At 42.5% G+C, this 25,777-nt stretch overlaps 1 long non-coding RNA gene across 2 annotated transcripts in view; it reads right to left on the reverse strand.

The window, feature by feature from the left end:
• Positions 1-25,777, reverse strand: part of LOC109548317 (uncharacterized) — a 54,570-nt gene that overhangs the window by 7,737 nt on the left and 21,056 nt on the right. For both annotated transcript variants that reach the window (XR_012327145.1, XR_002174409.3), the window contains exon 3: positions 4,956-5,124. This is a non-coding gene — a long non-coding RNA (uncharacterized lncRNA). The remainder of the gene's footprint in view (positions 1-4,955; positions 5,125-25,777) is intronic.

Raw genomic sequence — 25,777 nt, forward strand, 5'->3', positions numbered from 1 at the left:
TTAAGCAAGGTAATGTCTATGAAGTTTACTCTAATTAAAAATGGCACAGAGGGCTTCCCTGGGGGCTCAGGGCTTCCTTGGGGGCACAGGGGTTAAGAATCCGCCTGCCAATGCAGGGGACACAGGTTCGAGCCCTGGTCTGGGAAGATCCCACATGCTGCAGAGCAACTAAGCCCATGCACCACAACTACTGAGCCTGCATGCCACAACTACTGAAGCCCGCGTGCCTAGAGCCTGTGCTCTGCAACAAGAGAAGCCACTGCAATGAGAAGCCCGTGCACTGCAACCAAGTGTAGACCTCGCTCACTGCAACTAGAGAAAGTCCGCATGCAGCAAAGAACGTCCAATGCAGCCAAAAATAAATTTTTTTTTAAAAGGGCATAGAAATGTTAGGAGTTTTAACTAGTCATCTATAACCAGATGATACATGTGTTGTTGATGAGAGTCATGTCCTACCCCGACTGAAGCACACCCACCACTTCCTATTTTGTTCACGATGGAATCTGAACACTTTACGGGTGCCTGGCAGGGAGTGGGCAAGGTGACCTGCCTTTCAGTCTCGTTAAGCTATATTTTTAAAATGCTAGGCAAAGTAGTGGTTTTCTTTCCTTTTTTTTTTTTTTTTTGCGGTATGCGGGCCTCTCACTGCTGTGGCCTCTCCCGTTGTGGAGCACAGGCTCCGGACGCACAGGCTCAGCGGCCATGGCTCACGGGCCCAGCCGCCCCGCGGCATGTGGGATCTTCCCGGACCGGGGCACAAACCCGTGTCCCCTGCATCGGCGGACTCTCAACCACTGCGCCACCAGGGAAGCCCTGGTTTGTTATTTTTGCTAATAAATATCTTCTGACATCCAATGAGACTTGAAAGCCAACAGTGTTCTTTCTTCAGATTTTTCTTGTCCTAGAGTGCTGATCTGCATTTCTGTTACGTATGATTTTCTTGATTCTATTTCATGAGAAAAGTAAATGTTTACAAACCATGCATCTGCATTTTGTAACTTACTTCTGGAAGGCAAAGATACCTTCATCTAACCCTTGCCCTTCATCTATAATGAGTTTTTTGTTTCATTTTGATTTGATTTTTCTTTCAGTTCTGCTATATCAATAGGCAAAGCTTGAAATATTATTTCAGGATCTCTTTGCTGGAAAAGCAAACTAAACATTTCATTTGGTGCTATAGCCCCTGAAGACCCCGTGGGGACAGCGTCACCATTTCCATGCTCACGACTGTTGGGTGCAATAATCCTTCATTATTACTAAACCTTCTGAATTTACTGGTTCTGGGGAGGAAGAGAAAGGTGTAAATATTTGAGTCTTCCCTGCATGTTGCAACTCAACTGCGTCATCGCAGTTCAATGCGTCCTTGAGTCAGTCCATTTGCATAGAGAATAGGGTACTGGGAAAGAAAGCTATCAGTAGTGTCAAGTTTGAATCCGAGAATGATCTTCTGAGTTTAAAAATACATATAGAAGAATGGAGTTCACTCCTATATACCCTCAAAGATTGCTCTGAATGACACCAATGTTTTTATGCTGGTACAGGCTTATGGCGTTTTAGAATTGGAGGTTCTGTTCGGACCCACTCATTTTATAGGTGAAGAATTGGAGGCCCAGAAGGGCCAGTAGCCTGTCAGAGTTCAGGCGGCTTGCTCCTGGCAAAGGTGATGCAGAAATACAGGCCTTGGGATCTGCAGGCCACCTTTCTCTGGACTACAGGTGCTTTGTAATGCTTGCTGATTATTCAGTTTGGAGATTATTCAGGGCTATTGCTTCTCCTCCCAGGTCCTGCATCTATTTCAGAGCATTTGCTAATTGTACCTAATATCGCTGAGAGGTGAGTTACCAGCCAGCCAATTTTGCGCTCTTTCGTGGATTTGGTAAAGGTTTAATAGGAAGGAGGTTTTTTCCTAAGATAAAAATAAACTTTTGGCAAGATTCTGTGGTTTTTATCGATGGCTCCATGGTTTCCTCTCAAGTTAATTAAAAATATTTCAATGTATATGTACCTCTTCTTTATCACACCGACATAGATTCGTATCAATATATTACCAGAAATCTGGTAGTAATCTGATTCCAGATAGTATTATCAACTAATGTGCTTCATCCTGTGATGTAAACATTGCATTGCAGTGTGCTTCGTCATCCTACAATAGTGCTTTGCACCACCACGGCCTGGAGACCGCATTTATCACGGTGCCCAGTGACTGCAGCACGGGAAACCAATGGCCCTTCCCTGTCCCGTCCTGCTCTAACAGTGGACAAGGCTGCTTGGTCACCTCCCTTCTTCAAAGCCTCTTCCTCATCTGGGTTTCTAGGGTGTCACGCTCTCCCTCCTCTCATCTCTCCTGCTGTCCCTCCTCGTCTCTCTGACCTTGGACCTCACCTCTGTCACACCCAACTCATTGGCATCAGACACCGACTCTACAGCCTCCACTCCCAAATCTGTGTGTCCAGCTCAGACCTTGGTTCTAAACTCTAATCATATATCCAGTGTTCTATGGGAAATCTCCAAAATATGCCCAAACACACGCTTTTTTTTTTTTTTTTTTTGGCCACACTGTGTGGCTTGCAGGATCTTAGTTCCCAGACCAGGGATCAAACCTGTGCCCCCTGCAGTGTAAGAGCAGAGTCTTAACCACTGGACCTCCAGGGAAGGCCCCCAAACATACTCTTGATTCTCCAAGACCCCTGCATGCAACAACTTAATCTTCCATTTGTCTTTGACCAAACTCCAACTTACCCTTGATTCTTTTCTTTTACTCTCACCCCTCAAATCCAATCATCAGGAAACTCTCTTGGCTCCACCTTCAAAAGATCCAGAATCTGACTGCTTCTCACCTCTCCCCTCCTATGCTCTGGTCTAAGTCACCACCGTCTTCTTCATTAGACTATTTTAATAGATGCTTAACTCTTCTGCCCGCTTGCCCCCCACCTCCTTTGTCTGTCATCAACACAGCAACCAGAGCGTCCTTTTACAGCTCAATTCTAGGTACGTAGTTCCTCTGCTTGGAGCCTCCAACATCATTCCTCCCAGGGCAGACTCTTCTCTGGCAAAAATCACATAATAAGATCCAGGTTAACAAATATGTCACGATATGGATCCAAACCCTAATCCCAGGGATGGGCGGGATGCGGAGGCAGAGCGTGGACGGTGGAGCCGGGTTAAAACACGGTCCAGCTAGAGAACACTTTGATGGTAGAGTTTTTACGCTTCTAGCCGACAATTTTAAGTTTCAGAATTGGGAGACGGGGCGACTTCCTCATCCCTTTGCTTCTTTTTCTTGAATCTGTCCTTCAGTGACCTGAGTGTAAAGCAAGTTCTTGAAGCCAGCTGTTGGGTAAGACAACCTGTCAGAATCTGCGTCCGGCAGGTAGTATCCGTGGCCGCGGAGGGTCGAGCCAGAGAGCTTTGCTGTGGACTCTGCTGCCCTCTCTGGGGTGGAAATGTTTCTGACTTTGTCTCTGTGTTGTTTATTTAATTTGGAATAACTTAGATTTAGCAAAATGTGGTGGTGGCTTGGTGCAGTAACGGAGATGCCGCAAGGAAAATGAACAGTCTTTGGACTTAAAATTACACTGGCTGTGAGGTTTCTTTTTCTGAAAATGTACCTTCTGAAAATAGACCTGATATTTTAAGTCTTTTCAAAAATACATACTCCATATATAAACTTTATGACATTCCTGTATAACTAAACTCAAAACATACTGTCTGCATCTATTCTGTTTAGAACATTGTGTAATGGGTTAAAGTATTGCTTTGTGTGTCATCAACAAATGTTCCCCAACTCGCCAGAGTGATCCTTTTTTTTTTTTTTCTTTTTTAATTATGAAAGACGGGAGGGATAGAGTGGGAGTTTGGGGTTAGTAGATGTAAGCTTTTATATATAGAATGGATAAACAACAAGGTCCTACTGTAGAGCACAGGGAACTATGTTCAGTATCCTGTGATACACCATAAGGGAAAGGAATATGAAAAGGAATGTCTGCATGTGTATAACTGAGTCTCTTTGCTGTACAGCAGAAATTAACACAACACTGTAAATCAACTATACTTCAATTTAAAAAAGACTACAAAAGAAATAACCACTCTAAACATTTCTAGCAACATGAAACCATATGTAAACTATATATATATATATACTTTTCAATCTCTTTCCTTTCCCCCTTCTTATTCCAGAGCTTCAGAAGCAACCTCTATTTTCCACTGGGTATGTACCTTCCTAAAATCTTTACTATTAGTATTACTCTGCAGCAGCTCCATAACACAGCACCACAGACTGGGGGGCTTAAACAACAGAACTGTATTTTCTCACAGTTCTGGAGGCTGGACATCCAAAATCAAGGTGTCAGCAAGTTTGGTTTCTCTTGAGGTCTCTCTCCTTGGCCTGCAGACGGCCATCTTCTTGCCATGTCCTCATATGGTCTTTTCTCCCCTGTATCTCTTTGTGTGTCCAAATTACCTGTTCTTATAAGGACACTGGTCAGATTGGATTGGGGCCCACACTAGCAGCCTTGTTTTAACTTAATCACCTCTTTAAAGGCCCTGTCTCCAAATACAGTCTCATTCTGATGTTTTTGGGGTAGGGCTTCAACATATGAGTCTGGGGGACACAATTCAGCCCATAACACTATGTATAGATTGAGTATAGATTGACACTCAATCTATACACACATTTTCCTGTGATTTGTTTTTCAGTTAGCAATGTAACATGAAGATCTTTCGATGCCTATAGTTGTCCTTTTCACTGACTGCACCATCCCCTAGTTACTTGTTTAACCATCACATTGTCAGTGAACATTTAGGTTGTCTCCAATTACTTGCCAGCATATACACGATAATATTAATTTATACTCACAAGAAGCACTTTTGAGAGTGACTGCTAACCTCAGCTCTCACTGAGTTTGAATATTATCAATATTTTTTAAAATTCTTATATATTTGATGGGCAAACTTACCATTTTAATATGCATTTCTCGGGCTTCCCTGATGGCGCAGTGGTTGAGAGCCCGTCTGCCGATGCAGGGAACAGGGGTTCGTGCCCCGGTCCGGGAAGATCTCACATGCCGCGGAGCGGCTGGGCCCGTGAGCCATGGCCGCTGAGCCTGCGTGTCCGGAGCCTGTGCTCTGCAACGGGAGAGGCCACAACAGTGAGAGGTCCGCGTACCGCAAAAAACAAACAAACAAAAATAACCACATGCATTTCTCTTATAACTAGACAGGTTGAACATCTTTTTGTATGTTCCACCTGTAATTTTGTGATTGTGTCTTGTTAATTGTCTTTTCTATCAGATGCCCATTTCTCTATGGGATAGTTTATCTTTTTCTTGTTCATAATAATTCTTCATATATTATGACTATCCTTCATCTGTTATACATTTTAAAATACTTCTGTCAGGCAGGTACAACTTGTGTTTTAACTTTGTTTGTGTGTGTTTTCTTTTTTTGACCTAGAAAGACTTTACATTCCTATGTGATCAAATCTGACAGCATTTTCCTTTATTTTTATTTATTTACAGTTTTTGGCCACACCATGAGGCATGTAGGAGAATAGTTCCCCAACCAGGGATTGAACCTGTACCCCCTGCAGTGGAAGCGTGGAGTCTTTAACAGTGGACCACCAGGGAAGTCCCTCGTTTGTTTTTTTTTTAATTGAAGTATACTTGATTACCAATGTTGTGTTAATTTCTGCTGTACAGCAAAGTGATTCAGTTATACGTATATATACATTCATTTTTGTATGCTTTTCCATTCTGGTTTACCCCAGGATATTAATTATAATTCCCTGTGCTATACAGTAGGACCTTGTTGGTTATCCAACGTGTTTTCCTCTTAAAGGTTTGCATGTTTTTAGGAATGCCATCTCTACTAAAAGACAATGGCGCTTTTCCTGTATTCCTTTGGTATGAATTAATTACACATATTTCTCCTTTTTATCATGTCACAGTTTTAAACTCTGCAGAGGAACTTGCAGTGAAACATGAAGGTCTTCTCTACTTTTCCATCTCCTGGCTACACACCCACCCCTCCTCCCCTCCCTGGGCAACCAGTGTTCACTATTATTGCCCAGCACCCTAACAGCCTCGCTCATTCACTGTGCATTTAAATGATCCCTGGGTCTCATTATAGAATCATAAATGAGATTGAGGTTCATGTCCGTTCATTTCACTGGCTTTTCCATGCAGCAGTATGTCTTAGAAACTTTAAATGTCAGTACAAATAAGTCTACCTTATTCTTTTTAGTTTCTCGGAAACTTTAAATGTCAGTACAAATAAGTCTACCTTATTCTTTTTAGTTTCTTGGAAACTTTAAATGTCAGTACAAATAAACGTACCTTACTCCTTCTGGTGGTGAAGGCTGTGGCATACCGTTACACTATACTTTATAAACTGTTTCGTTCATGACGAACGTGCAGTCCTTTTCAAATTTGTTTTTGCCACTACCATAATTTCAAAAGGTTGAAGTGTTAGTTTTGTTTTTTAATGTTTAGATTTTAATCTGATATTTATTTTTATATTTAGTATAAGTTGTTTACTCAGCCGTACATTAAACAGCCCATCTTTTCTTTATCAATTTGAAATGCTACTTTATTATATTTTATAATATTATGCCTAATTCTGCTTCTTGACTCATTTTTCTTGTTTTCCTATTGCTATTCCAAGACAACGCTGTTTTAATTATTGAATAATTATTAAATATTTATCTGCTATAGCAAGTTCATTTATATTATGATTTTTTTTCCAGAAAAGGATTCAGGCTGTTCTTGCCATTTGCTTTATTTTCTTAATGAGCTAGAAACAGCATGTCAAAATATGGAGACTTTTGGGAGTCTCTAGGCTGAGAGATTAATTTGTTGGAAGCATTGACTTTTTGGGAATTCCCTGGCGGTCCAGTGGTTAGGACTCCACACTCTCACTGCTGATGGGCCCAGGTTTGATCCCTGGTCGGGGAACTAAAATCTCACAAGCTGCGCAACTAAAAAAAAAAAAAAAAGCACTGACTTTTTAGAGCATTGAGCCTCCTGCAATAATAATGGCCTGTCTCTCGCTCTTTTTCCTGGTTTTCTTTGCTGTACTTCAATAAAGCTTTCTTTATAATGGCCTGCATGCTTACTTTTAGTTACATTCCTAGGTATACTCCTGTTTTGCTAAATAAATGGGATTCTTTTCCTATTACATTTTATAGTAGGTTATGGCTGTTAGATAGGAAGGTTATTGTTTTCTTTGCATGTTTATCTTACTTCTCATTAAGAAACAGACCTGTCCCAAAGAACTTACAAATTTAATGCAAAGAGAAGTCAATATTTAAGTTAGAATGTAAGAATAATTAGAGGCACAGGTGTGTGATCTGCTCCACAAATTACTTTCAGAGCTCTAAAATGTTCAAGAAAGCTTATCACAGTTACTGGTGGAGCTACGTGGCCCTTTAAGGAGAGGCAGCTCTCTAAACAATAGGTTATAGTGAATGTTGGCACAGAGATGACATTGAGTATGACATATGCTTAAAAGGATGACTGGCATCTCTTTTTTTTTTTTTTTTTTTTTGGCCACATTGCGTGGCTTGTGGGTTCTTAGTTCCCTGACCAGGGATTGAACCCACACCCTCAGCAGTGAAAGCACAGAGTCCTAACCACTGGATTGTCAGGGAATTCCCTGATTGGCATTTCTTGTCAGGTCAGATGAAATCTAAAGACCAGTGTGAACAATGGACAGAAAGGAAGAGGGAGTGTATTACGAAAGCTCCCCAAAGGTCAAGCTGAGTATTTTGGATTTAATCCAATAAATAATGGGACTCATTTTGGGGTTAGAAATGTGACATTCAGAACATAGAGTTGGGACTTCCCTGGTGGCACAGTGGTTAAGAATCCGCCTGCCAATGCAGGGGACACGGGTTCGATCCCTGGTCCGGGAAGATTCCCACATGCCGTGGAGAAACTAAGCCCGTGTGCTGCAACTACTGAGCCCGTGTGCTGCAACTACTGAAGCCCTTGTGCCTAGAGCCTGCGCTCCACAACAAGAGAAGCCACTGCAATGAGAAGCCCACGCATCACAACGAAGATTAGCCCCTGCTCACCGCAACTAGAGAAACCCCATGTGCAGTAACAAAGACTCAACCCAGCCAAAAATAAATAAATAAAAATAAATGTATTAAAAAAAGAACACAGAGTTGTAGTTTTGGGGTTTTTGGGGGGGCACACTGGATGCAATCTGGGATCAGGGTAGCCCACTGGAAAACTATTCCAGTAATATAATCTTACAGAGAAAAGGGACTGAAACGAAGATAGAGGTAAATAAGGCATTTTCAAAAAAGAAAAAAAATTAGGACAAAAAATTGAATATGAAGGAAAAGTAAGATATTTACAATATTTTTATCTTAGTTGAACAGAATAACAGCAATATGGTTACCAGAAGTGGGTGGGAAGCTGTTTTAATGAAAGAGAATTGTTAAAAAAGACATGACAGGCCCTAAGTAGAGTGACCTGTGCTCAGCGTCACATCAGCAAACCAAGACTTAACACCTAACCTAACCGCAGTTACAACCTCCCCCAGGCCTGTAGTCTCAACTGGTCAGTCTTGAATTTTCAGGTCAGCACCAGTGAGGTATCTGCCACATAGTCCCCTTTTATCCCCTGTAGGTAGGTTCCCTAAGCCTGAAACAGTCCGCTCTTTGCCGCCTTCTGCCTATAAAAGACTTTCATTTTGTGCAGCTCCTTGGAGCTCCTCTCTACTTGCTGGATGGAACGCTGCCTGATTCATGAATTGTTTAATAAAGCCCATTAGAATCTTCAATTTACTCAGCTGAATTTTTGTTAACACAAGAAGAGTTTGGATTAGAACATGTTTAGATAAATATTGAGGTAGTAGAAAAATTTATTTGGTATGAAACTGAATCTGGGTGATTGGTGCACTGAAATAATTCAACAGCATCACACACTCTTGTTTTTGGAGGAACTCAGCTTGTCCCAATCTGCTTTTTTTTTTTTTTTTTTTTTTTTTGCGGTATGGGGGCCTCTCACTGTTGCGGCCTCTCCCATTGCGGAGCACAGGCTCCGGACGCGCAGTCTCAGCGGCCATGGCTCACAGGTCCAGCCGCTCCGCGGCATGTGGGATCTTCCCGGACCGGGGCACAAACCCGTGTCCCCTGCATCGGCAGGCGGACTCTCAACCACTGCGCCACCAGGGAAGCCCACAGTCTGCTTTTGATTCATGGTGTAGTAAGACTTAATTCCTGTGGGTTTCTACTGATGTGGTTAAAGGTGCTTTGTTTTGTTTTGTTTGTGCTTTGTTTTTGTTTTTTTAATAGTCAAAAATCATTCAACTGGTGAAAAACTATGAACTGGGATGAGTTTACAGAGGAGATGATTTTCTAAAAACTACAATCGTGTTCAAGTTAAGCCCTTTATAAGGGGTATTTTGGTGAAGATATCTGAGAAGGGAGTGAACAGAGGGAGAGATGCTGGGAAACGCCAGGGAGAGAAATAATGATTAATTATGAACTCAGAATACACCTTAGAACGACTGCTCTCCTTCACTGTCACACTGGCTTTTGGGCTATAGGCACATGTAACTGCAAAACAGGAAGAAACGTCAACATTCATTGCTACCTAAGTAGACCTAGTGAGTAGTCAAGGGATGTGCTTGTATTTGCGAAAGTGTGCGTGTGTGTGTGTGTGTGCGCGTGTGCGCGTGCAGTCAAACTGAAGAACGGCATGGCAGGTTCTGGTTTCGGGATCTGAGTTTTGGGAGCACAGCATGGGGGAGGGAGCCCTCCAGACAAGAGGGGCCCTTTAGTCCCCTCTGCTCCTCTAAAGGCCGAGGCCCCAGCGCCCCAGCTGTCTTCTTTCTCCATTCCTGCCCCAGGCGAGCAAGTGCTGCACAAGGACAACACATCCAGGGAGAAGCGTGGGAAATTCCCCCCAAAAGTTCAGTACTGAGCCCAGAATTAACTAACTTTCAACAAGAATTTTCAGGGGAAGAAAGTTAATTTCACTCATCAGATAGATGAGTTTCTCATAAGTATATTTTAAAAATTGAAGACTTTTTTCCTGTGGTACTTAAATAAGGATGAAATGAAGCTCTTCAATCATTTAGGGTTGTTTGTGTGTTTGTTGGCAGATTTCTGTTGGAAGAAGGATGCAGTTCTGACAAAACACTAAAGCTATTGGCAACAGCATGAAAAAGATGATTAGTTTTTGAGCTTTCAGGCAAGAACATTGTTGAATTTAAAAGGTTTTGTCTCACTGGGAGCAAACCAGATTTAGCTGAACAATTAGAATAGTTTGAGCTGCCACCCAGGCTTTCAGATGTCCAGGGAAGAAGTGATTTCCCCTCAAGCCCAATTTTTGAATTGTTTTTATTTTTTCCCCATAAAACAGGCAAAAATGGTATGACTCAGTTCCAACACTCTTATAGGTATTGTCCACATATTTCACCCAGCCCCACCGGGCAGCGTGTCCGATTTGTGCCATCAGCGGCTGACAAGTCTTGTTGACTGCAGTGTCACATGGAGCTTGGAGCCCTGAGAGTCTTCACTTGGTGTCCCCCAGGGTACCTGCGGCTTATTGCTTCCCAGGTGTTACTGTTGGATGGGAGAGAACTTGAACTGTGCCATAGATCGGATTTTAACGAGAAAAATAACATTGGAAGAAAGGGAGTGACTGAATGCACCACCAGAATTGTATGGGAAACATTTCCCTGTTCTCATTTCATTTTGTTTATTGCCCCAAATGTGCCACATCTCAAGTACATTTTGTTCAGATATGGTTTATGAAGCCTGTTTTTTTTTAATTAAAAATTTTTTGGCTGCATTGGGTCTTTGTTGCTGCGCGCCGGCTTTCTCTAGTTGCGGTGAGCGGGGGCTGCTCTTCCTTGCGGTGCGCGGGCTTCTCACTGCGGTGGCTTCTCTTGTTGCGGAGCACGGGCTCTAGGTGCGTGGGCTTCAGTAATTGTGGCACGCGGGCTCAGTAGTTGTGGCACGTGGGCTCTAGAGCGCAGGCTCAGTAGTCGTGGTGCACGGGCTTAGCTGCTCCGCGGCATGTGGGATCTTCCCGGACCAGCGATAGAACCCCGTGTCCCCTACATTGGCAGGCGGATTCTTAACCACTGCACCACCAGGGAAGTCACTGAAGTCTGTTTCAATGCAGGGTCCCATCTTGGTGACTTCTTCAAAGGGTTCCTTTTTTTTTTTTTTTTAAATATTTATTTATTTATTTGGCTGCTCTGGGTCTTAGTTGCAGCACGCGGGATCTTCGTTGCTGCTTGTGGGCTATTTGGTTGCAGCAAGTGGGATCTAGTTCCCTGACCAGGGATTGAACCCGGGTCACCTGCTTTGGGAGTGCGGAGTCTTAACCACTGGACCACCAGGGAAGTCCCCAAAGCGTTCCTGTTTGATGGGTTCAGTAGAACCACTGGCACTTAACACCTTTCTCTATAGTCTTTATAGACACACCACAGTTTTGTGACATTTATTTATTTATTGGTCAAATAAATTCACAGGAAGTGTTTAGCATCATAGGTGGTCACTGTGTGATATCTTTGGAGCAATACGTGCACCGTACGTGAGTTCATTCATGATGCTGAACAGTAATCACCCACACAGGACCTAGAACGAGGCTGACAGGTAATGGTATGAATAGGCTGTCTTTCAAGTGTCCTTTAGGTGCTGTGTTTCTCCCACAGTTACCCCATCCCTTCCTGTGTCCTATAGACCAGAGTCCCTGTGCTCAACTCCATCGTCCAGAGCACATCTCCACGTTAACCCTCCTGGGCTGCTCACCCCCTGGGAGCCAGATTGCTCCAATGTATCCTCTCTCTCTGACCTCCTATGTCCTCCACGAGAAGGTGCAGGTGAGGAGTTTGTATTTTCAGCTCACAGGACGCTGCTTCACACTTCTGTAACTATGAAGCCAAGGACAGAGGGTTGTTGGCCATTCAGTGGGAGGGGCCTATTCTATTTCCTCAGGTTTTTTGTTTGGTTTTTTTAAGGCCAAGAAACAGTTTTTTAATGCTTAACCCTGTACTGTTACATAGTAGCAACAAGCAATTATAAAATGAAATATACAAAAAATACACAATTTACAATAACTTCAAAAAACGTCTAATGCCATACTGTGAGGAATTTCTTTCTGTTCCTTGTGCTATGTTTTCTTCTACATTTGGAATCTTTTTTTTTTTTTTTTGGCATCCTCGTGTTTTTAAAAAGATGACTAAGGTTACCAGCGGGTGAACACTCAGCTTCTGTGGGAAAGTATCTGACTCTGTTCATGCAGAGATAGTTTCATAAATGACATGTGCATATATCTAAACAGATTAGCTGACTTTTGGGCAAGGATATCTTGATCTAGGGATCAGAAAGAACCTTGGACGTAGTTACCTAGCAACAAGCTTTAAATTATAATGAGATTAAGTCAGTTTGCCCAGAATCCAAATGGTATCAGGAACAGACACCTGGCCAGGATTAACCAAAATCTATTAACTTGAAAAGTCCCATAAGTCAAGGTTGCCTTCTTAGGTATAAATAAATATAATGCTTCAAAGAAGATACATAACGTTGACGTCTGAGCCTTTACTGCATCTGAAACTCTGTGGTCGATTGTGTTTATTCTTCTCTTGGTCTTCAGTCCGCCTGTTCATCTCCTCCCTCTCGTCAGCTCTCCCTCCTGATGCCTCTCACATCGGTTTGTCCTTCCACCTTTGTGCTCAGCCCCTCTTGTTTATACTGTCATCACCTCTCACCACACCATTCTCCATATTTGTAGAAATCAGTCCACAAAGAGGAAATGCAAAGTAGTTTGGCTTACACTTTTCAGTTCCTGTTTCTTTTTTTAAAGGTATAGGAGCCTTTTATTTATTTTTAAAATTAATTTATTTATTTGGTTGCAGCAGGCTTGCTCCTTAGTTGTGGCATGTGAACTCTTAGTTGAGGAATGCATGTGGGATCTAGTTCCCCGACCAGGGATCGAACCCAGGCCTCCTGCATTGGGAGCGCTGAGTCCTATCCACTGCGCCACCAGGGACGTCCCTGTTCCTGTTTCTTAGTTCTCTGCACACTGGAATTTCCAGTGAATTTAATTCTCAGGTTCCTAAAGTTCATAGTTAAGACTATTGTGCAGCCAGGAGCTCAGCGGGATTCAGTGGGAAGGATTCATTAATAGTCATACTTTTGTCTGCTCCCCTGTGACCTGGAACACGTGTTTCCTGACTGCCTTTGAGAAAGGATTCCCCCTTCTCTTCATCCATGTCTCTTCCTGAGCTGGGTACCCATGTGTGTCCAGGCAGACGTGCAGGAGTGGTCTGCAGCCTTCCTTCTTCTCTGTGTTATTGTCAGCACCAGCAGGGGTACCTGTTCCTCATGAGAATTGGGGAAACATGGCCACCAATACCTTCTGAAGGTGCAAAATTGGAGTTCTGGTTATTTGACCATTTTCTTTGCCCTGTTAATGGAGTGAATAGCGTTCTTACCAGGAACTAATGTTGACTTTTTAGTCATTAGAAGTTCAGGAAGATTGAAATAATATACACCAAAAAGTTAGGAGCAGTTTGTTCTGATGAATAGTATTAGGGGTGCTTTTTATATTTGCCTTTTTGTTCATATATTTTTTCTTTATTGTCCATCAAGGCCACATATTATTTTTTTAACATCTTTATTGGAGTATAATTGCTTTACAATGTTGTGTTAGTTTCTGCTTTATAACAAAGTGAATCAGCTATTCATATACATATATCCCCATACCCCCTCCCTCTTGCGTCTCCTTCCCACCCTCCCTATCCCACCCCTCTAGGTGGTCACAAAGCACCGAGCTGATCTCCCCGTGCTATGCGGCTGCTTCCCACTAGCTATCTATTTTACATTTGGTAGTGTATATATGTCCATGCCACTCTCTCACTTCGTCCCAGCTTACCCATTCCCCTCCCCGTGTCCTCAAGTCCATTCTCTACATCTGCATCTTTATTCCTGTCCTGCCCAGAGGTTCGTCAGAATCATTTTCTTTCAAAATTCCATATGTATGTGTTAGCATACAGTATTTGTTTCTCTCTTTCTGACTTACTTTGCTCTGTACAACAGACTCTAGGTCCATCCACCTCACTACAAATAACTCAATTTTGTTTCTTTTTATGGCTGAGTAATATTCCATTGTATATATGTGCCACATCTTCTTTATCCATTCATCTGTTGATGGACACTTAGGTTGCTTCCATGTCCTGGCTATTGTAAATAGAGCTGCAATGAACATTTTGGTACATGACTCTTTTTGAATTATGGTTTTCTCAGGGTATATGCCCAGTAGTGGGATTGCTGGGTCATATGGTAGTTCTATTTTTAGTTTCTTAAGGAACCTCCATACTGTTCTCCATAGTGGCTGTATCAATTTACATTCCCACTAACAGTGCAAGAGGGTTCCCTTTTCTCCACACCCTCGCCAGCATTTATTGTTTGTAGATTTTTTTTAATTTATTTATTTTATTTATTTATTTTTGGCTGCGTTGGGTCTTCATTGCTGCAAGTGGGCTTTCTCTGGTTGCGGCGAGTGAGGGCTACTCTTCGATGTGGTGCGTGGGCTTCTCATTGCAGTGGCTTCTCTTGTTGCGGAGCACGGGCTCTAGGCGCACAAGCTTCAGTAGTTGTGGCATGTGGGCTCAGTAGTTGTGGCTCATGGGCTCTAGAGCACAGGCTCAGTAGTTGTGGCACACGTGCTTAGTTGCTCTGCAGCATGTGGGATCTTCCTGGACCTGGGCTCGAACCCATGTCTCCTGCATTGGCAGGCGGATTCTTAACCACCATGCTACCAGGGAAGTCCTGTTTGTAGGTTTTTTGATGATGGCCTTTCTGACTGATGTGAGGTGCTACTTCACTGTAGTTTTGATTTGCATTTCTCTAATGATTAGTGATGTTGAGCATCTATTCATGTGTTTGTTGGTAATCTGTATATCTTCTTTGGAGAAATGTCTATTTAGGTCTTCTGCCCATTTTTGGATTGGGTTGTTTGTTTTTTTGATATTGAGCTGCACGAGCTGCTTGTTAATTTTGGAGATTAATCCTTTGTCAGTTGCTTCATTTGCAAATATTTTCTCCCATTCTAAGGGTTGTCTTTCCTTTTCTTTTTTTTAGATTTACATCTCTTTATTTTATTTATTATTATAAATTTATTCATTCTATTTATTTATTTTGGCGGCATTGCGTCTTCATTGCTACACGTGGGCTTTCTCTAGTTCTGGCGAGCGGGGGCTATTCTTCGTTGTGGTGCGTGGGCTTCTCATTGTGGTGGCTACTCTTGTTGCGGAGCACGGGCTCTAGGCTCTTGGGCTTCAGTAGTTGTGGCACGTGGGCTTAGTTGCTGCACAGCATGTGGGATCTTCCCAGGCCAGGTCTCGAACCCGTGTCACCTGCATCCACAGGCGGATTCTTTTTTTTTTTTTTTAACATCTTTATTGGGGTACAATTGCTTTACAATGGTGTGTTAGTTTCTGCTTTATAACAAAGTGAATCAGTTATACATATACATATGTTCCCATATCTCTTCCCTCTTGCGTCTCCCTCCCTCCCACCCTCCCTATCCCCCCCCTCCAGGCTGTCACAAAGCACCGAGCCAATATCCCTGTGCCATGCGGCTGCTTCCCACTAGCTATCTACCTTACTACGTTTGTTAGTGTGTATATGTCCATGACTCTCTCTCGCCCCACAGGCGGATTCTTAACCACTGCACCACCAGGGAGATCCTTAAGGGTTGTCTTTTCATCTTGTTTATGGTTTCCTTTCTTGTGCAAAAGCTTTGAAGTTTCGTTAGGTCCCATTTGTTTCTTTTTGTTTTTATTTCCATTTCTCTAGGAGGTGGGTCAAAAAGGATCTTGCTGTGATTTTCTCCTTCAGTTTGTTAATATAGTGTATCATTGATTGATTTGCATATATTGAAGAATCCTTGCATTCTTGGGATAAACCCCACTTGATCATAGTGTATGATCCTTTTAATGTGCTCTTGGATTCTGTTTGCTAGTAATTTGTTGAGGATTTTTGCATCTATGTTCATCAGTGATATTAGCCTGTAGTTTTCTTTTTTTGTGACATCCTTGTCCTGTTTTGGTATCAGGGTGATGGTGGCCTCATAGAATGAGTTTGGGAGTGTTCCTCCCTCTGCTATATTTTGGAAGAGTTTGAGAAGGATAGGTGTTAGCTCTTCTCTAAATGTTTGAATAGAATTCACCTGTGAAGCCATCTGGTCCTGGGCTTTTGTTTGTTGGAAGATTTTTGATCACAGTTTCAATTTCAGTGCTTGTGATTTTTCTCTTTATATTTTCTATTTCTTCCTGGTTCAGTCTCGGAACATTGTGCTTTTCTAAGAATTTGTCCATTTCTTCCAGGTTGTCCATTTTATTGGCATATAGTTGCTTGTAGTAGTCTCTTATGATCCTTTGTATTTCTGCAGTGTCAGTTCTTACTTCTCCGTTTTCATTTCTAATTCTGTTGATTTGAGTCTTCCCCCTTTTTTTCTTGATGAGTCTGGCTAATGGTTTATCTATTTTGTTTATCTTCTCAAAGAACCAGCTTTTAGCTTTATTGATCTTTACTATCATTTCCTTCATTTCTTTCTCATTTATTTCTGATCTGATCTTTATGATTTCTTTCCTTCTGGTAACTTTGGGGTTCCTTTTGTTTTTCTTCCTCTAATTGCTTTAGGTGTAAGTTTAGGTTGTTTATTTGAGATTTTTCTTGTTTCTTGAGGTAGGATTGTATTGCTATTAACTTCCCTCTTAGAACTGCTTTTGCTGCATCCCATAGTTTTTGGGTCAGTGTATTTTCTATGTCATTTGTTTCTAGGTACTTTTTATTTCCTCTTTGATTTCTTCAGTGATCTCTTGGTTATTTAGTAGCGTATTGTTTAGCCACCATGTATTTGTATTTTTTACAGTTTTTTTCCTGTAATTGATATCTAGTCTCATAGCATTGTGGTCGGAAAAGATACTTGGTATGATTTCAATTTTCTTACATTTACCAAGGCTTGATTTGTGACCAAAGATATAATCTATCCTGGATAATGTTCCTTGAACACTTGAGAAGAAAGTGTATTCTGTACAAATTGGAAAGAAGAAGTAAAACTGTCACTGTTTGCAGATGACATGATACTATACATAGAGAATCCTAAAGATGCCACCAGAAAACTATTACAGCTAATCAATGAATGCGGTAAAGTTGCAGGATACAAAATTAATGCACAGAAATCTCTTGCATTTCTATACACTACTGATGAAAAATCTGAAGAGAAATTGAGGAAACGCTCCCATTTACCATTGCAACAAAAGGGATACAACACCTAGGAATAAACCTACCTAAGGAGACAAAAGACCTGTATGCAGAAAACTATAAGACACTGATGAAATAATTAAAAATGATACCAACAGATGGAGAGATATACCATGTTTTTGGATTGGAAGAATCAATATTGTGAAAATGACTATACTACCCAAAGCAATCTACAGATTCAATGCAATCCCTATCAAATTACCAGTGGCATTTTTTACGGAACTAGAACAAAAAAATCTTAAAATCTGTTTGGAGACACAAAAGACCCTGAATAGCCAAAGCAGTCTTGAGGGAAAAAAACGGAGCTGGAGGAATCAGGTTCCCCTACCTCAAACTATATTACAAAGCTACAGTAATCAAGACAATATTGTACTGGCACAAAAAAAGAAACATAGATCAATAGAACAAGATAGAAAGCTCAGAGATAAACCCACGTACCTATGGTCAACTAACCTATGACAAAGGAGGGAAGGATACGCAATGGAGAAAAGACAGCCTCTTCAATAAGTGGTGCTGGGAAAATTGGACAGCTACATGTAAAAGAATGAAATTAGAACACTCCCTAACACCATACACAAAAATAAACTCAAAATGGATTAGAGACCTAAATGTAAGACCAGACACTACAAAACTCTTAGAGGAAAACATAGGAAGAACACTCTTTGACATAAATCACAGCAAGATCCTTTTTGACCCACCTCCTAGGGAAATGGAAATAAAATCAAAAATAAACAAATGGGACCTAATGAAACTTAACAGCTTTTGCACAGCAAAACAAGACGAAAAGACAACCCTCAGAATGGGAGAAAATATTTGCAAATGAATCAATGGACAAAGGATTAATCTCCAAAATATATAAACCGCCCATGCAGCTCAATATTAAAGAAACAAACAACCCAATCCAAAAATGGGCAGAAGACCTAAATAGACATTTCTCCAAAGAAGACATACAGATGGCCAAGAAGCACATGAAAAGCTGCTCAACATCACTAATTATTAGAGAAATGCAAATCAAAACTACAATGAGGTATCACCTCATACCAGTTAGAATGGGCATCATCAGAAAATCTACAAACAACAAATGCTGGAGCTGGTGTGGAGTAAAGGGAACCCTCTTGCACTGTTGGTGGGAATGTCGATTGACACAGCCACTATGGAGAACAGTATGGAGGTTCCATATAAAACTAAAAATTGAATTACCATATGATCCAGCAATCCCCCTACTGGGCATATATCCAGAGAAAACCATAATTCAAAAAGTCACATGCACCCCAATGTGCATTGCAGCACTATTTACAATAGCCAGGTCATGGAAGCAACCTACATGCCCATTGACAGACGAATGGATAAAGAAGATGTGGTACATATATACAATGGAATATTACTCAGCCATAAAACGGAACAAAATTGGGTCATTTGTAGAGACGTGGATGGAACTAGAGACTGTCATACAGAGTGAAGTAAGTCAGAAAGAGAAAAGCAAATATCGTATGTTAGCACATATATGTGGAACCTAGAAAAATGGTACAGATGAACCGGTTTGGAGGGCAGAAATTGAGACACAGATGTACAGAATAAACATATGGACACCAAGGGGGGAAAGCGGTGGGGGGGTGCTGGTGGTGGTGTGATGAATTGGGCGATTGGGATTGATATGTATACACTGATGTGTATAAAATTGATCACTAATAAGGACCTGCAGTATAAAAAAATAAATAAAATAAAATTCAAAAATAAAAAATAAATAAATTTACCATAAAAGTAAAAAAAATGTGTATTCTGTTGATTTTGGATGGAACGTCCTATAAATATCAATTAAGTCCATTTTGTTTAATGTGTCATTTAAAGCTTGTGTTTCCTTATTTATTTTCATTTTGGATGATCTGTCCATTGGTGAAAGTGGGGCGTTAAAGACCCCTACTATTATTGTGTTACTGTCGATTTCCCCTTTTATGGCTGTTAGCATTTGCCACTTTTATTGAGGTGCTTCTATGTTGGGTGCATAAATATTTACAATTGTTATATCTTCTTCTTGGATTGATCCCTTGATTGTTATGTAGTGACCTTCTTTGTCTCTTCTAATAGTCTTTATTTTAGTCTATTTTTTCTGAAATGAGAATTGCTACTCCAGCTTTCTTTCGATTTCCACTTGCATGGAATATCTTTTTCCATCCTCTCACTTTCAGTCTGTATGTGTCCCTAGGTCTGAAGTGTGTCTCTTGTAGACAGCAAGTATACGGGTCTTGTTTTTGTATCCATTCAGCCAGTCTATGTTTTTTGGTTGTAGCATTTAATACATTTACATTTAAGATAATTATTGATATGTATGTTCCTATTACCATTTTCTTAATTGTTTTGGGTTGTTTTTGTAGGTCTTTTCCTTCTTTTGTATTTCCTGCCAGAGAAGTTCCTTTAGCATTTGTTGTAAAGCTGGTTTAGTGGTGCTGAGTTCTCTTAACTTTTGCTTTTCTATAAAGGTTTTAATTTCTCCATTGAATCTGAATGAGATCCTTGCTGGATAGAGTAATCTTGGTTGTAGGGTTTCCCCTTTCATCACTTTCAATATGTCCTGTTACTCCCTTCTGGCCTGCAGAGTTTCTGCTGAAAAATCAGCTGATAACCTTATGGGGATTCCTTTATATGTTATTTTTTATTTTTCCCTTGCTGCTTTTAATATTTTTTTCTTTGTATTTAATTTTTGTTAGTTTGATTAATATGTGTCTTAGTGTGTTTTTCCTAGGGTTTATCCTGTATGGGACTCTCTGTGCTTCCTGAACTTGGGTGACTATTTCCTTTCTGATGTTAGGGAAGTTTTCAACTATAATCTCTTCAAACTTTTTCTCAGACCCTTTCTTTTACTCTTCTTCTTCTGAGACCCCTATAATTCAAATGTTGGTGCATTTAGTGCTGTCCCCGAGGTCTCTGAGATCGTCTTCAATTCTTTTCATTCTTTTCTCTTTATTCTGCTCCTTGGCAGTTATTTCCACCATTTTGTCTTCCAGCTCACTTATTCGTTCCTCTGCCTCAGTTATTCTGTTATTGATTCCGTGTGGTGTATTTTTCATTTCATTTATTGTGTTGTTCATCTCTGTTTGTTTGTTCTTTAGTTCTTGTAGATCTTTGTTAAACATTTCTTGTATTTTCTCAATATGTGTTTCCATTCTATTTCCGAGATTCTAGATCACCTTTACTATCATTACTCTAAATTGTTTTTCAGGTAGATTGCCTATTTCCTCTGCATTTATTTGGTCTTGTAGGTTTTTACTGTGCTCCTTCATCTGTGACATTTTTTTGCCATTTTTTTTTTTTTTTTTTTTTTTTTTTAATGTGTGGGATTGTGTTCCTGTCTTACTGGTTGTTTGGCCTGAGGTTTCCAACACTGGAGTTTGTAGGCTGTTGGGTGGAGCTGGGTCTTGGTGCTAAGATGAGGATCTCTGTGAGACCTCACTCTGATGAATATTCTCTGGGGTCTAAGGTTCTCTGTTAGTCCAGTGGTTTGGACTTGGAGCTCTCACTGCAGGAGCTTCAGCCAGACACCTGGGTCGTGACCCAAGATCCCACAAGCTACGTGGGGTGGCAAAAAAAAAAAAAAAGAACAATAACAAAGTAAAAAATAAAATTAGACTAGGAAACTAACAGATATGTTAGTAAGAATGTGAAAATAAAAATATAGATGAATCAACCAACCAATCAATCAACAACCAAAAGGTACATCAGTACCACAATAGTAAAAAAAGAGGAGGAGGGAAAAGAAAAAAAAGGTGGGGGGGAAGGTCTTCGCTGTGGAGGGCGGGGCCTAAGCAATGGCGAGATTTGGGGGGGGGGGGTGGGGCCAATGCTCAGGACCCACAGAGGTGGAAAAGGCCCTGGGGGCTGCGGGCAGTGGGGCTTAGGCCCAAGGAGCAGAAGGGGCTCAGGGTGCCCCCCACCCTGGTCTCAGAGGGCGGGGGACTCACCTGCGAGCCCAGCAGGCTTCCTGGGCTCGAGTGCTCGGGGCAGATACCCTCCTCTCTGCTTCTGTTCCTCCGGTCTGGGAGGGCCCCTCCCACCTGCCTCTCCTGATCTCCCTGGCTTCCCTCTTATGCCCCCAGGACCAATGCGGTGTGGGTCAGGGCTTGGAGGGCAGGGGACCCGCCTGCGAGCTCAGCAGCCCCCCTGGCCTGAGTGGGCAGGGCTATGCCCCTCTCCTGCTCCTCTTGGATGGCCCCTCCCACCTGCCTCTCCTGATCTCCCCCGCCTCAGGGACGCGGATCTTGCCTGGCCTCCACTCCTCCTCCCCCCTCACTCCCCCTATACCCTACTGGTTCACTTTGGGGTTCCTCCCGACTCCTTGGGGGTCAGAGTCTCCCCCCAGCGGCCGGCGGGCACCCTAATTGTGGGGAGAAGCTAACTCTGCATCTTCCCACACCGCCATCTTGACTCCACCCCTCTTTAACTTTTAAACAAATCAAATTTAAAGATTAAAAAAAAAAAGGATGGGCTTCCCTGGTGGTGCAGTGGTTGAGAGTCCGCCTGCCAATGCAGGGGACACGGGTTCGTGCCCTGGTCCGGGAAGATCCCACATGCCGCGGAGCGGCTGGGCCCGTGAGCCATGGCCGCTGAGCCTGCGTGTCCGGAGCCTGTGCTCCGCAACGGGAGAGGCCACAGCAGTGAGAGGCCCGCGTACCACAAAAAATAAAAATAAAAAAAAAGGATGAAACTACATGACTCAGAAAGCGTATGATCTATATACTAGAACTAAAATAAATTCATCAGTAATTGTGTATTAAATCCATGCTTGGCGCACAGAGAGAAGAAAAAAAGAATGTTTTGAAACTCAGATTGAACTAGTAAATTATTGAATGATTCACGGTAAGTTGACATCCCTAGCTGTTGCCTGGACACACACTCTTAATTGTGACTATCCCCTCGTGACTCAGAAAACTTAAATGCAAACAGAATCAAACAAATATAGTCAATTTGAGGTTACACCTTCTCCTAAAAGATTGGTTACTTGTTTAAGACATCAATTCTCTGGCTATCCTTTCCCCTTCCAGGGAAATTAATCCCTGCAGCAACCCCAGCCTGGTCTGCCCCTGCCACGGACCACTCACCAGTTGTTGACGCCCACACTGCTCACCCTTTCCTCACTCTCCTTTCTGGAAATTCTCTCCATCTCAAATGCTTCCTCCCTATGAAAACTTCTGAACCCCACGTCAGTCTGTGATTTCCTCGGATGTATGGGCTGCTGCCTACTCTTCTTGTCACCAAGCACCAGGAGGTGCTTCACACCAGGTGCCCAGGGCATGTTTCTTGAGGGAATCTCTCTGTTATCTAGTACAGGGAGGCTGTGTTTCTCTGACTGTTCTCTGCATTTTTATGGAGACATGCACATATTTCTCATCTTCTCTCACGGATTATAAGGTCTTGCAGAGCAGCTCTATTTGTTCTTGTATTCACATGTGCAGAAAGAAGCGGTCGGGGGAAGAGACAGGTGTGAAGCAGGTGGGGGCGGGGAGCCTGGTTGGTCAGAAGTCTCTTCTAGAAGGTGATGCCCAGCAACGAGTAAGACCCATGATTTGTGGTGAGGAGTTGGAATTTCCAGAGGCATCCAACAGACTGTAACCTTGTGTAGACATTCAGTTCGCCATTACATTTCCAGACTTGCAGAGAGCAGGTACCTTAATAAATATTTCTTATATGAACCAATAAATGAGACAAAAAGCAGCATGATTTGTACAGAAAATGACAAGCCTTTCTGTGGTGCAGGCTGGAAGCAGTAAAATGATGTGACTTACGGGTCGGGTTCCCGTCAAGGAGGTGTTACCTGCCGGGAAACTGCCCTGCACCGAGAAAGGGTGCCGAGGACAGTGGCAGGGGCAGAGGTGGGGTTGTACTGATGACCTGAGACTAGTGCTAAGGCCAGAATCCAGCAGGTCTAGTCTGACAGTACCAAGAAGGATCATAAAGCTTTTGCAACAGACCCAGCCTGAGAGTGGGTAGTTGGCTGGAGAGAAGGCAAGACATTTGAGAAAATCAGCACATTTTGATAATTGATTAGATATAGACAGAGAGGGGGGAGTGAAGTAAACAAGGATCATTTTTTAAAAATTTATTTTATGGACGTATACTTTGATTGACAATGTGTTAATTTCTGCTGTACAGCAACGTGATTCAGTTATACGTATATATATATTCTTTTTCATAATGGTTTATTACAGGATATTGAATATAGTTCCCTGCGCTATACAGTAAGGACCTTGTTGTTTATCCATCCTACATATAATAATTTGCATCTGCTAATCCCAAACTCCCAATCCATTTCTCCTCCACTCCATCCCCCTTGGCAACCACGAGTCTGTTTTCCACGCCTGTGGGTCTAAAATGATGATCCTTTAAATGGTGGTTCCATTAAGTTAAGAGGATAGAAAGAGCAGCACTTTGATGGGGGAGTCTGGTGAGAGGTAAGAAGGAGCTGGGGAAAGAGACCTACGTGGGCTGGAGGCTGCAACAGTGAGCGCTGAATAAATGATTGCTGACTCGAATTAAATTATAAAGAAGCCAGATGTCCTTTACTTTTTCCCCATCTGTGAGTCTGAAACAGGGAAGTGCTGGATGCTAAGGCCAATGTGTGCCGTTAAAATAAACCCTTTAGAGCAGGTTTTGATCAAATGAGTGATAGGATGCTGTGGGTACCACCTTTAAAGTAAATGTCAAGATATGTGCTTAATGGTAGCCACTTGACGGATCAGAGATGAACGTTCTGCTTGATACAGGCTCCCTGATTGCTTCAGAGCTCCTTGGAAGGGCAGCAGGTAACCAGTCAAAACCTGTCTGATGAGGGAAGCACACGATTTTTATTGTCCTTGTACAGGGCAGCTAGACTGTCATTAAACTACAGACAGTCTCAATTTCCTTTTGGAGCCCCAGAAGACAGACTCATTAACTTTTTAAGAACTTTTTTCCTTTGTAACCTTCAGAGAAATGCCAGCAATTATCAAAAAGGTGGACCCACAGACCAAGCGATCTGAAGACAAATGCAACACCAAGAGCTTTTGGAAGCATATAATTTACTGAAATTTAATATAAGAATTTAAATATATTTCCTTTTTAAATTGAAGTATAGTTGATTCACAGTATTCACAATACAGAAGCTCCTTGCCTTTGCCTAAGGAACACCATCCCTCGTCACTGCATGAAAGCCCTTCACCTCTGGCCGCTCTCCCACTGGTATTCCCACTCTCTGGCCAAGCCAAATCCCTCCACTTCCCTGTGCGTCCACGCTCTCTCTTGCTTTGACCCGTTCTGCTCCCGACATGGAGAGTGCCGCCCCCCATCTTGCTGTGCCAGTTCAAGGAGCGGCTCCACATAGAATTTCTAGCCCTTCCGGTGGGTCCCTGCCTGGGGCTCTAGCCGCGCCCACGTCTTATTCCAGCGCTCATCACCAGGCCTGCCTATTTGTCTGGGTCCCTGACGAGACTGTCAGCTCCTCCAGGAGGCAGCAGGGGAGTATGAATGAATGAATGAATGAATAAACGAGCTCCAACACTGTCCCTTCCTCTCATAGACCTGACTGCAGGAGCTGATCACAGTGAGAATTTTCACTGTCTCATCTAACCTGCACAGCTGTCCAGCGAGGTTGGCATTCTGACGGTGCCCATGTTAAGGATGAGGGAACGGAGGCTCAGAAATGTTCAGCGATTTGCCCGGGGTCACGGCCCGTGAGGTCAGCGCTGGGACGGCTCCTGAGCCGGAAGCCGCATCATGGTGCTGCTGCTCCTGGCTCCCTCTGACCACCGGGTTGCTGCCTTCTTTCTACCTTGACTGGAATGTATGAAACAGTGACAGACGGCGAGGGGGAAGCAGCTGTTTTCAAGGCCAAAAAGTAGATTACAGATCATAAAACTCAAATTGTAGGAGAGGGGCATTGACTCATTACGTCCTTCTTGTACACAAAGTGTGCGTGTCGATCACCACCAGTCATTCCCACCAGCGCCACCTGAGGCAGAGCCAAGCATCACTCATCGTCTGTCGTGATTTGTGAGTCCGTACGTGCTGCACTGCGGACCTGTACCAGAGAGCGACGAAACATTCCAAGGGTCCAATGATCTGCTCGCTTGGCTTTAGCCGTTACTTATCTGAGTACTTTTCCAGCCCCACCTCTTTCTTCTCTCCTTTCTGAGACTAGGTGATGGGAATGTAAGGGCTGTAGTGATTTTTTATTTTTAACTTTTTTTTAAACATCTTTATTGGAGGATAATTGCTTTACAATGGAGTGTTAGTTTCTGCTGTATAACAAAGTGAATCAGCTGTATGCATACGTATATCCCCATATCTCCTCCCTCTTGCGTCTCCCTCCCACCCTCCCTATCCCACCCCTCTAGGTGGTCACAAAGCACCGAGCTGATCTCCCTGTGCTGTGCGGAGCTGTAGTTCTTATCCCACAGGGAGAAGGGCCCTGAGGCTCTGTTCATTTATTTATTTATTATTACTTAAAACAATTTT

The sequence above is a fragment of the Tursiops truncatus genome, chromosome 17, assembly GCF_011762595.2.
Source record: "Tursiops truncatus isolate mTurTru1 chromosome 17, mTurTru1.mat.Y, whole genome shotgun sequence".
Classification (NCBI taxonomy): Eukaryota; Metazoa; Chordata; class Mammalia; order Artiodactyla; family Delphinidae; genus Tursiops; species Tursiops truncatus.